The 12,356-nt window shown below is 36.4% G+C and overlaps 1 pseudogene; it reads left to right on the top strand.

The window, feature by feature from the left end:
* Positions 1-2,216: 2,216 nt before the first annotated feature.
* Positions 2,217-3,250, top strand: LOC143649341 (olfactory receptor 7E178-like; annotated as a pseudogene).
* Positions 3,251-12,356: the final 9,106 nt, after the last annotated feature.

The following is a 12,356-nucleotide window of genomic DNA, read 5'->3' as shown; positions in this document are numbered from 1 at the left end:
TTACATCATTAGTACAAAGCAGAAGATTTAGCCAAATGGGTGTGCTCTGAAATGCAAAGTTACACTCAGAGCTTAAAGGGGGTTAATTCTTGATTCCAGTAAGGATTTCAGTGCTGTCATCCCTTGTCTGTTTGTTATCTACCATTGGTTTCCAGGATCCACTGATTTATCCTCCACCAGAGCAGAAATGGGTCATGCTAAACTGTCCCCAAAGCACTCCAAAATTATCATGAAGGTGAAGATTATGATAATGATGACAAGGAAAATGACAGAAAAATATCATGAAGCATTTTAAGTGTCCCCTTGTGCAAGGCTCTGAGGACAGTTTTTTATATACCTTCTCTCTTCATCTGTATAACCATCCATCAATTAAATATGCAAGTATATTGCTATTTTTTTCAGATGAAGAAATTAAGGTGTCATTCTTATTTAATGTTTAACAAGTTCTAGTATAGAAAGGTGTCAAGCCAAGTTGAACTTGAGAAGTGAGACCCCAAACACAGAACGCCTGGTCAGTGTTCTCTCTTTCAACTGGCAATTTCATTTTTGTTGTCTCTCCAGGATGAATGATCAGAGGGATATTACTAAATTCCAGTTATCTGATTCCCCAGAGCCTGTATAGTGAATGCTGGCAACAAAATAAAAAGGAAAAAATCTCTGTTAAAATTGATTACACTTCTTTAGTTCATAGGGACAAAGTGCAATTGTTATGACTCCCAAGCAATAGGTGACTGCGTACTTGTGCTTTCTGTCCATCCAGAGAGATGCAGTAGGACTGACAGCAGTTTAAATCTCTATACCATACGAAGCAAATATTTTAAGCATTTGAATTTTTAACGTGGTATTTGGCTCTAAATGATAACTTAAATTAATGTAGCAGTGTCTATGTTCTTGACATTTTTTAGGGAAATGGTTCTTAGCTCTAGAGGTGCAAAGAATCACCAATGACCTCCTTTGTAGAGCTTCTAATTTAATTGCTCCTGGACAGTAGCCTAGACTTGTTCATATTTAACAGAACCATGGGTATTTTTAATAATCAACAAGGCTAGAGAAACACTATGTTGAAAATCTCCTGTATATTATTTTACTTAATTTCATTCAGAAATCCTCTAATGTAAGTTCAATTATTATATATATATATATATATATATAAATGTCAACTAACTAAATACACTTAATTTTTGTATAGATTCAAATTTTCTGGTTTTTCTGATGATTCTGAAGCTTCAGAATGGTCTGCAACACAACATTTTGGTTCAGATGTCAAGAATTATGAGGTTTATTCACATACACACACACACACACACACACACACACACACACACACACACCAAGAGTATGGAAAGATTATTATCTACATAAGATAACTTTTGAGTAAAGCAGGGTAGGTCTCCAAAACTGGTCTGAAAATGGCTTGAGGAAGAAAGATAGTTGGCAGTTTTGGTATTTCTAATCTCGTTATGTGGACAAGACAGAGTTCAGAGTACTTAGGCTATGACTATTTCTTGTCTGATTTAAATCTCTGGCCAATGCCAAAGGAGAAAGAACTAGGGTATCTTACAAGCTTACCCATGTGTGGGACAGAAAACAACATAAACAGCGAGACCTAATTGCTGTCAGGAGTAAAAAATTATAAAAAGTGGAAGCAGAATATTTATTTCATAGCTTTTTTAAGTATTGATAAATTGCCCAAAATCTGGATTTATTTTAATGCATTTCAATAAAGTAAACTACATTTGACTGTGTTCTTATGTCCTTTAATAGGACTACTTCTTAAAAAGTATATAGATTTCTTATGTCTTATGTTTTTTAATGGAGAAGACAAATATTTAACTGCATTTTTTTCAACTCAGTATTTTGTTACCAGTAAGTCTATTAGCAATTGTCTAGAATAACAGGTGAAAAGCAAACAAACAAATGGAGAGGCATTCTATGAAGTATGGGCTTGTAATAATTGAGAAGTATTAGTAAGGTACCAGGATATATGCTACTTGAGGGTGAATAGGTGGCTATTTTGTATAGGGGAGTACTTGAATCTGAAATAAATATACAGTGGTCGGTGTGTGTATATAACTTCCTTATATCAATCCTCTTTTCTTTTGAAATGTCTCTGCCTCTTGGATTCACAAAATCTAACTAGTGTCTCAGAATTCTTCCTCTTAGGTCTCTCAGATGACCCAGAACTACAGTCCCTCCTATTTGGGCTGTTTTTGTCTATGTACCTGGTCACTGTGCTGGGAAGTCTACTCATCATCCTGGCCATCAGCTCTCACCCCCACCTCCATACCCCCATGTACTACTTCCTCTTCATCCTGTCCTTGGCTGACATTGGTTTCACTTCTACCACAATCCCAAAGATGCTTATGGATGTCCACGCTCAGAGAGGAGTCATCTCCTATACAGGCTGCCTAGTTCACTTGTCCTTTTTCTATCCTTTTTGGATGTTTAGACAGTCTAATTCTGACTGTAATGGCCTATGACAAGTTTGTGGCAATCTGTCATCCTCTCCACTACACACTTATCATGAACCCCCAGCTGTGTGGCCAGCTGGTTCTGCTGTCTTTGCTCTTTAGCATTTTGGACTCCCAGATGCAGCACTTAATGGTGCCACAACTACTGTTCTGTCCAGACACGGAGATCCCACATTTCTTCTGTGACCCTCCTCAACTCCTCAAACTGGCATTTTCTGACACCTCCACCATTAACATATTAATGTATTTTTGGTGCCATCTTTGGTGGAATACCAGTCTCACTGATCATTCTCTCTTATACTCAAATTCTTCCCTCCATTCGGAGAGTCCCAGTCTCAAGCGGGAAATATAAAGCCTTTAGCACCTGTGGCTCTCACCTGTCAGCAGTTTGCTTATTTTATGGAACTGGCATGGGTGTGTGCCTGAGCTCAGCTTACTCACATTCACCCAGGAAGAGCGCAGTGGCCTCAGTGATGTATACGCTGGTCACTCCCATGATGAATCCCTTCATCTACTGCCTAAGAAACAGGGACATCAAGAGAGCCCTGAGGAGGGTCCTCAAGAGAACACACTCATCTCAGTCTTGTGCTTTCCTTCCATATTTTGTGGATAAGAAGCCACAGAAAACTAGATATCTGAAATTAAAGTATCCTCTTTGGGCACAGACTTTTTCATATCTCCCATGGTTTTATCTTCATAAAAAACTTCCTGTCTCATATCTGGTCCTGATTCCTTTGACATGCATTTTTGAGGTTGCTGTAATATTCCTCTGGCTTTGACACATTATTTAACTCTCAAGGCCTTTATTGCTTCATTTGTAGTCATATTTAGTCTAAATACATCACTTTGGGATTTGCAAATAATGTATGAGTATGGCAAATTCCCTTCACATATAGATACCTTCATGGTGATCACCTACTCTTATCTAGTACAGTGAGGGTAGAGTTTTTTTCCCATGTTTATCCTCAAAATGATCAATAAATAATCTGTTATCATACTAGAAAGTATGAAAAACATTTTCCATGCTTACATCCAGCATTTTCCTTTCTTTTCTACTAGATCTATGCAAAAAAAACTAAGAATTGCTGTGAGTAGAGATTCATGGCTTGTTTGCTTTTACAGTTATGGTCATTCAGAGTGATCTATTAGACACCATCTAATAAAATGTGCAAGAATAATTCATATAGTAGAATAAATATGTTTTGACAATTTTATGAAAAATACAGGGATAAAAGGTTCAGGATCAAAAATCTTCAATTGTTTATCTGAATAGTTAATGAAAAAAACCTGGAGTAGTCTTGCTGTTTCTTCAAGGATATTCAATCACGTGAGTGCTAATTGTGAAAACCAAAAACATCATTCTTTTAAATATATGTGTAGTTGAATTGTGCACCACAGTTTGGACAGTTTTTGGTCTTGGTCTACCTTCTGTGGATGTATTATAAATAATATTCCTTCAGTATGTAACTTCAGTTAAGTTATGGTCCTACACAGAGTAAGGCTGGGCTTCAATCTAGGTTATTAGATTCTTTACTAAGCAGAGTGAACGTCATATATGGAGATAAAAGCCTGGGGAGCATCCAGAAGCCAAAACTCAACGTAAGAAAGAGAAATAAAGAAAATGTAATTCCTTGTGCTTTGGCTTCTGTTGGAAAAGCCAAGAAAGACAAAATTTCCCAATCAGCAAGAAAACTGACCCAGAAGAAAGCAAGCCTTCTAGTTTTCTGAGCCAAAAAATTTCTATTCCTATTATCAAGCTATCCCATTGTGTGGTATTTATTTTACCAGCTTAAAAAATAAAATGCTATATGAACCCAACTATCTATGGTTTCCATATGCCATTCTCTATACTAGGCTTTGGCAGAAACTCAAAATGTCAAATGTGGTGTCTTGTACTCACTACAGCACCAGCATTCTAGAATGTCTCAACGCATAATCTCTTTGCCTTTAATCCGTGTGTTCACACCTCCTATTTGGTCTTATGTTCTGTAAAATGTTTCTCTCCAACTATTAGCTACAGACTCATAATTTGCGTCCTTTTTCCCATATCCATTCTAATTTATTATACATATTAAAGGTTTATTCTAGTTGGTAATTGACAAGTCAGTCTCAGAGTTCCGCATTACAGAGATCTCCTAACAACCACTAAAGCCATATTAAAACACATATTAATGTGTTGATCAAAACACATATTGAAGTCTTTGGGATTTGTGAACATGAAATTCTAAAGAAAATACTTTCTGAATAAAGTAATGTCTTTTTAGTTAAGCAGAAATGAAAGCCTCTGAAGATACTTGTTGACTTTGGGCATGGAATGCCTACACTGTTACCTGTCAATGGAGTGACTCTGCTGGTTTAGGAGTCAGCAGAGTGATTCTTTTGACTGAATTGAGATAGCATCATGTTGCAATCTACAGTCGAAAAAATACAGAGGTAATTCTGCATGTGCCAGTTTCTTTTGAGGGATTTCTTGCTCTGTGCATATTGGTGATATTGGTTGTGGATTGTATTGTAAAGCAGAAGGAGATATCCAGAGTCCTGTTTTATTTTAGAAACTAATGTTCTGATACATTTTGAGGCTTATGTTGTGGGCATAATATAAGATTCTCTTGATATCTCCTACCTCCTGATTTGTCATGCCCTTTCCTAAATCCCTCACTAGAACATCTTCAGGATCCAGTGACTCATCTCCAAAGATTACTACATGGCCAAAGACATTGGATGTTACTTTGAGGCTACTGGTTTCAAAAACTAAAAGAATCTGAATTTCCTCTTGCTCACATTCTGTTGCTTTCTGGTTTGTGTGCTCAGATGGAAGCCAGCTGCTATGATATATTTCCTACCCCTGGTGAAAACGTGGGAATCCTCTGCCCAATATCCCATGAGAAACTGAATCACGATAATATGCATGTGATATTGGAAAAATATCCTCCACTGCTCTGGTCTTGATATGACTGAAACCCTTGCTGACAGCTTGTTTGCAGCCTTGGAATGCCCTGTAATATTAAAGTAAAATGTCAAGTTATCAAACAAGTATACAAAATGCAATTGTTTTCCAATATTGTCAACATATAATATTAGGAAAGAATTAACATTGTATGGTCATTCAAATTAGTAAAATTGTATATCTCAATGCATAAAACCCCAAATGAAGTCAAAGATGTATATAAAAGAAAATAAGTAATTAACCTTAGAGACAAAATTTTTATAAGAAAATGTAATAGTATCACAAAGGTGGTATCGAAGTCCTAATTCTTTCTAAATTACATGAAAAATACAATGCATTTTCATGTATGAGACATATATTGACTCATTACATTAGAGTCTGAATTTTATATGGAGATTCCCAACTACTTAGAATCAGATTCGGAGGAAATATCAGCTTCCTTCTAAGACAAGCTAAGATCTATTGAGGATATTGACATTTCTCTTCCTCTTATTCTGTTAATCTTAATTCTTAGAGACATAGATAACATTTACCAATTTGACTAATTTTCTGGTCTGTCCATTGAGCTCTTAGGCCATACAGCAAATAAAAAATGAACCTGTGTTCTATACCACTAGAGATTGCTGATCCTAGGTAGGTGGTCTCCACAGGTGTTCTCTCCACCCAGACTCATCATCTGCCTTGGGAAAGAGTCTGTCCATGCCTGAGTTGGTCTTTGTGTCAATCCTGAAGTTAGCCTCAGCCTTTTAAGCATAGTGATGACATTGACCACACATTCCTCAGTCATGTCCCAGCAGGCATGAGATACTGCTAAGTGACTGTTGTAGAAGGTGATGTATTTAGATGTGACTGTTTGGAATATTGCTTCCTCATCATTTGTACAAATGTAGCCAGTCATATAGCCGTATGGGTTGGGGGGCCTCAAATACAATGTCTCAACACTGAGGGCTGAGGAGATTATGTTCTTGTTTTTAGGGGAATTTCAGAAGTCTCATTCAGAATTTTGCTTTTCTCCACCACTGGTCCTAGCTGCCACAGTACTGTCACTACCATGGCAGGCAATGCGTCCCTCAAAATTTTTGATGTGCACTCCAAATGATCAGTGCAGCCACAAGAAGCACAGAGTCCACGAGCCAGCGACCTTTAGAGATGAAGAAGGAAAATCCCTCCCAGGGAGCTTCATGAAACTGTAAGCCAGGAGAGAAAGCTAGCAGATGATGTCATGTTCGCCATGTGTCCTTCTAGCTGAGAGAGAAGCCCGGACTGTGTTTGCTATGTGCCTTTCCATATGAAAGAGAAACCCGGAACTTCATCGGCCTTCTTCAACCAAGGTATCTGTTCCTGGATGCTTTAGATTGGACGTTTCTATGAACTTGTTGTAACTGGGACGTTTTCTCGGCCTTAGAACTGTAAACTAGCAATTTATTAAATTTGCCTTTTAAAAACCATTCCATTTCTGGTATATTGCATTCTGGTAGCTGGAAAACTTGAACACAGAACTTATGGGATGTGACAAAGGCAGTGCTTACAGGGAAATTTATTGCCCTAAATACCTATGTTATAAAAGAAGAAACAACAAAAATTGAGCCTTAACTGCTCATCTGGAGAAACTAGAGAAAGAACAGCAAACTAACCCTAAAGCAAATAGAAGAAGAATTATAACAAAGATTAAAGCAGAATTAAATGAATTGGAGAGCAAAAGAACAATAGAAAAAATCAATAAAACCAAAAACTGGTTCTTCATGAACATCAATAATACTGATGGATCCCTCACTAGGCTGATAAGGAAAAAAAGAGAGGATATATATAAAATCAGAAAGGAGAGTGGGGTTATTACCACGGACCATGAAGAAATAAAAAAAATCATAACAGTATACTATGAACAGCTATATGCCAAAAAACTAGACAACTTAGATGAAATGAATAAATGTCTAGAAACACAAAAACAAGCTACACTGACTCAAGGAGAAATAGATGATCTCAACCAAGCTAATTGCAAGTAAAGAGATTTACTCATTCATCAGAAAGCTTCCTACAGATAGTAATAGTATCTATTTGAGGTGGGGCAAGATAGTGGCTTAAGAAAGTGTGGAATTTAGTTCCAGAGCAGCTAGTAAATAGCCAGGAATAGTACAGAACAATTCTGGGGCTCCATCAGTGACCACACACAAAGTGTACACCAGTCTGGACAAGCTGGATTGGCTAAGACCCCACATTCAACTGTAAGTCCCCCCAAGCTACAGAGCCTGGCTTCCCTCCCCCATGAATGTGGCAGACTGCATCCCTGCGGGAAAAGAAAACAGACTTTACTACCAGCAAGGGCTTAACTCAACCGAGTTCCAATTGTGGAATTAATCACCAGATTCTGACTACTAAAAATCAATCCCAGCACAGATAAACCTGGAATAAGGGCTAAAAGTATTAGGAGTTTTTGCCCCAGCAGAGAGGGGGTGGAGCTGATGGGAAAAAACAACTGAGGTGTTTTGAGTCTGATAGCACACAATACTGGAAGATGGCTGTACCCTAAAAAAGGGAGGCACATAGAGCCTGGAGATACATAAAGCCACGTACAAACTTATAGAAAGTGCAAGCAGCACATGTAAAGTGATATTGACAGTAAGCCTGAAAGAATACATGCTCTGGGACCAGGTTTCCTGGGTTTGAATTCCAGATCTCTCATTTACCAGCAAAAGTAAGTTACTGACATCTTTCCTGTTTTTTCTCATCTTTAAAAAGCGGATAATAGTATTTGCTTCATAGCACTTAGTATAGGTCCTGGCAAAAAGCAAATACTATATAAATATTATATCTATAAATACATCATTATTTTATAGTATTTTTATAAGTGCTCCTACTATTGTTTTCTTTGTCAGTTGGTGGATCAATCTACAAAAGGGATTTTCTGGACTTTCAGAAAACAAATAATTATAGTCATCTTGGTAGGTTTATTACGTATGTTTTCAATTTTAAGTTGAGGATCAAAAAAGGTACTATTCTAACAACCATTTGTTTCCTTTAAAATGGAAAATGCTTGAAGATGTTTAATTGTTGGTGGAAATGGAAGATATCCATGTATGCCTAGAACCTAATATATGAGTTTAATAAATATTTGTTGAATGTATGAAAGAATTAAAATAGAAATGTTAGACTGTTATAGCTAATGTAACTTGAAAGAAATTAGAGTGTACTCAAATTTACTTTAAACTGTATTTCTGTTTCAAACTTATGACATGATTTGATGATTAGGTAGTATAAGCTAAGCTATGTGGCTATAGCAAATACATCCTGACTTCTAAGTGATTTAATGCAGCAGAAAGATATTTCTTCAAAATTCTAGCATGGGTCAGCAGGCTCTTCTCCATGTAGTGACTCATACACTAGGGGAGCTCAAATTTTCTGTCTCTGTATTTCACCATATGGCTCCTTTGCTGAAAGGGAGACAGCTGGACCACTGGGCAGACCCCAGGCATAGTTGTGAACACACTATCAACATCTCTCTTGATGTAACTCAGCCACGTGTCCCAGACAATCTGCAGGCAATGCGGGGAAATATCCTCCCATGTGCCCACGTGCCCAGGAAGGGGAAATGATCAGGAGATTGTATTGCGTTGTGCTTGTCTCACTTGATCCTTATCCTGAGGATATTTTGCAGTCCTGAAGGAACATCTAGTGCTATTTTACAAGTATCTGTGGTCTACTCCAGTGAGTCTCAACATCTTTTCAAAATGAAGCCATATCTTTCCCCATGGTTTTATACACTCTCTACTTTGTACCTAATGACATATGTGTTTTATCTATCTCTTCCCTCAGATAAATTTTATGTTTTATTTGACAACCTATGCATCTGAAAGACAGCCTTTCTTTCCTCAATAAATAAATTTCCAAGATGAAAACCACAAGGTAAGAAGTTGATCAGATAAATAGAAGCCTTTAGCATAAGGTGTATTTTTATAGGCCATTTTATTGCACAGGTGATGCAATCAGAATTTTCCACATATCTAAGAACCAGAGTTTGTTTATGGGGAAGGAAGTGGGAATGGAAAGGGCTAGGTAGATTGAGGGGTGTATTACTCGTTAAGCACCAGACCTTTTATTATAGCACTATGAAGTGAATTTATGTATGACACTATATATTAGAGGTTGATTTGTGTTTTACATAAGGATTCTTCCTTTCCCTCCTGGATTCATTTAATCTAACTGTGAGCAAATTACAGCCCATGCACCAAATCTTGACTTCTATTTTTATACAGCCCAGGAACTATAAATAGTTTCAATACTTTTAAAGGGTTGGGGAAAACCAAAAGAAATATATTTAATATCATGCAAGAATTCTGTGAAACTCAATTTCAGTTTCCACAAATAAAGTTTTATTAAGCCACAGTCATTTCCATTCATTTACATATCATCTGTGGTTGAGTTTTCATTACAATGGCAGAGTGGATTCTGGTGACAGAGACCATGTGGCTTACAAAGCTGAAAATATTTACCATCTGGGCCTTTCAAGGAAAAATTTACTAACACTGCCTTAAATAGCAGGGGACAGGTAATGGAGCCTATTTACATGAAATTTACTTGCAACCACATAACCAGCAGTTTGCAGAGTTAATTAATATGTTACATCTACCATCAAATGAGGATCAGCCTTCAATTAAAAAACGTGTGTTTGAAACCATGATGTACTAAAAAATGTCCACACACTTGTAAAAATGCATATTAGAAGAACATATCTAGGGAATAAATAAGTATCCCTCTATTACTGGTGTTTACAATTAAATGTAGCCATTGCTTTCATAAATCAAGTATTTTTATTAATGTTTCTTGATCACATTTTTAATTCATACACAGTTTCCCCAAGTCCATCGTGGTTTAAGAAAAGTTTGCGAATATTTACAAAAGATGGTTAGTGAATCCCTGCAGGAAGGGCAAAACAATATTCAGAATAGAGGATGGTGAGGTTGGTGACCCTCCCTCTTGGTTTTATCAGGACATTGACATTTAAAGCCCTTGCTCAGCTCTTCTTCTTGGGATATTCCTGGTGTCTGCATTTCTTATTGACCCACTAAAGGTACCATTCATATTGGTTATGCCTCAGTTTCACCATCACCAATGTCCTGAAGGAAGGCTAAATCTTCATGGTCTTCCATCTGCTCAATTGGCAGGTCATGTAAGCCTCATGTCCTGGTCCTAGCTCTCACAGGTACTGTCTTTCCTCATCTTTTCATGGGCTAATCTCATTTCAGGCCTTTTTTTTTATCCCCCTGCATATTGCTGAGAGAAGAATAGATCTGGAGGGGCAAATTGAAAATAACCAGTATGGTGCTTAATAAATTTTAGTCTACTTCCTCATCCCTCTTGGTTGCCTTATAGCCATAGAGCACTGCTGATGTGTAAATTGGAAAAAAAATTTAGTCACTCTTAGACTTTTTCAAAGAACCTCTCTTCAAATTGCAGTCATCATTTTATATAGCATTTCACTAGCTAAGCAGAGTAGCTGGTATTATACTGAGGTTTAACAGATTAAATGACTTTTCAAAGACCACAGAGGGTCAAGGGCTATAACCCAGATCTCTGAAATTTATAAGAAATTGCAGAGATACAGATGTTGAAGAGGTTATTTGAAGATGCATCTTGTGAGTAAATGAATGGATCTTAAACATCTTCATCAATCAGGTATTTCCACTGAGGGGAAAGTTGCATCTCCAAAAAAGGATTTGATTTTACTGACAATAAAGTACATATTTATTAATTTATTTACAACATAAGGTAAATGCATGGTTAGTAAAAGAGAAAGAAAATCAGTATGAAGAATGGAGCATAATTCAAATATGTTGATTATAAAACTTGCTGTGGCTGACCATCATACCTGAGACTGAGTTTCTTGGCGTTAGTAAGTTACATAATTCTCATTTTCAGAAAAGAATAGCATTATTTTCTCAGAAAAACGTGGCAGGTATTCTTTGAAATCAACTCGAAAATAAATTTCTAATAGGGGAACATTCCTTTTATGTAAGACAATGAATGGCAAATTTGAAAATTGCTCTTCATAGCAGTTTTATAACTATTAAAAGAATATTTTCCATGATTTTTCTTGAATTCAAGGCATAATATTCAATAAGTTGCATTTCAACTTATTCACTTATTCACCTAGCAGGTGACTCTGGGAGAAGATAAACTAATGGCCTACAAGAAAAAGCTTCCTGGTATTTTCTTATGCTCGGGTGGACTCTAAAGAACCTACAGAGAAGAAAATGTCCTTTTATAGATGATCTTCCCTGAAAAACTTTTCTGTCAGACAGGCTTAATTGAAACAGACATCATGAGTTTCTTCTCTCTTTTAAGGCCTGAAATGATGGAAAAAGAAGGTAAATATGCTACCAGCCATCAAACAAAACACACCATCAAGTTCAGCATATTGAAACAATGTTGTATTTGTTCAAAAAGGAAAAAATCAATGAAATATAATAAGAGGTTTAGAAACAGAGTCATTTATAGGTAGAAATTTATTATATTTAAAATATGACAATAAAAATCTGAGGGAAAATAGCAATATTCTATAAATGCTCTTGGATCATTAGGATAATCATGTTCAGATGAAAAGAGAGGGGTCTTTATTGTGTTTAATCACAAATTTAGGAAAAAGAAGTGAAAAAGCAAATTGGAAGACTATATAAAGGTGGTTATGACACACACAATTAAGATAGAATATCAGTATTCATCAGTGAATTTAATGTGATGGATTAAAAAAGGATCAAAAATATAATTTAAATTTGAAAATTGGAATGGTTAAGGGCTATAATGCTCCCAGAAATAATAGAGACAAATGGGAGTAGCTTGTTTGTTTAAGAAGGTAAATTACATTATATTGTTATCTGATATCTGACTGCAAGTAAATATCACTCAGGCTCTCTATTTATCATAGGAATCATATGAGTTAAAAC

Source organism: Tamandua tetradactyla, chromosome 11 (assembly GCF_023851605.1).
Source record: "Tamandua tetradactyla isolate mTamTet1 chromosome 11, mTamTet1.pri, whole genome shotgun sequence".
Classification (NCBI taxonomy): Eukaryota; Metazoa; Chordata; class Mammalia; order Pilosa; family Myrmecophagidae; genus Tamandua; species Tamandua tetradactyla.
This window is presented reverse-complemented; position numbering and strand designations above follow the sequence as displayed.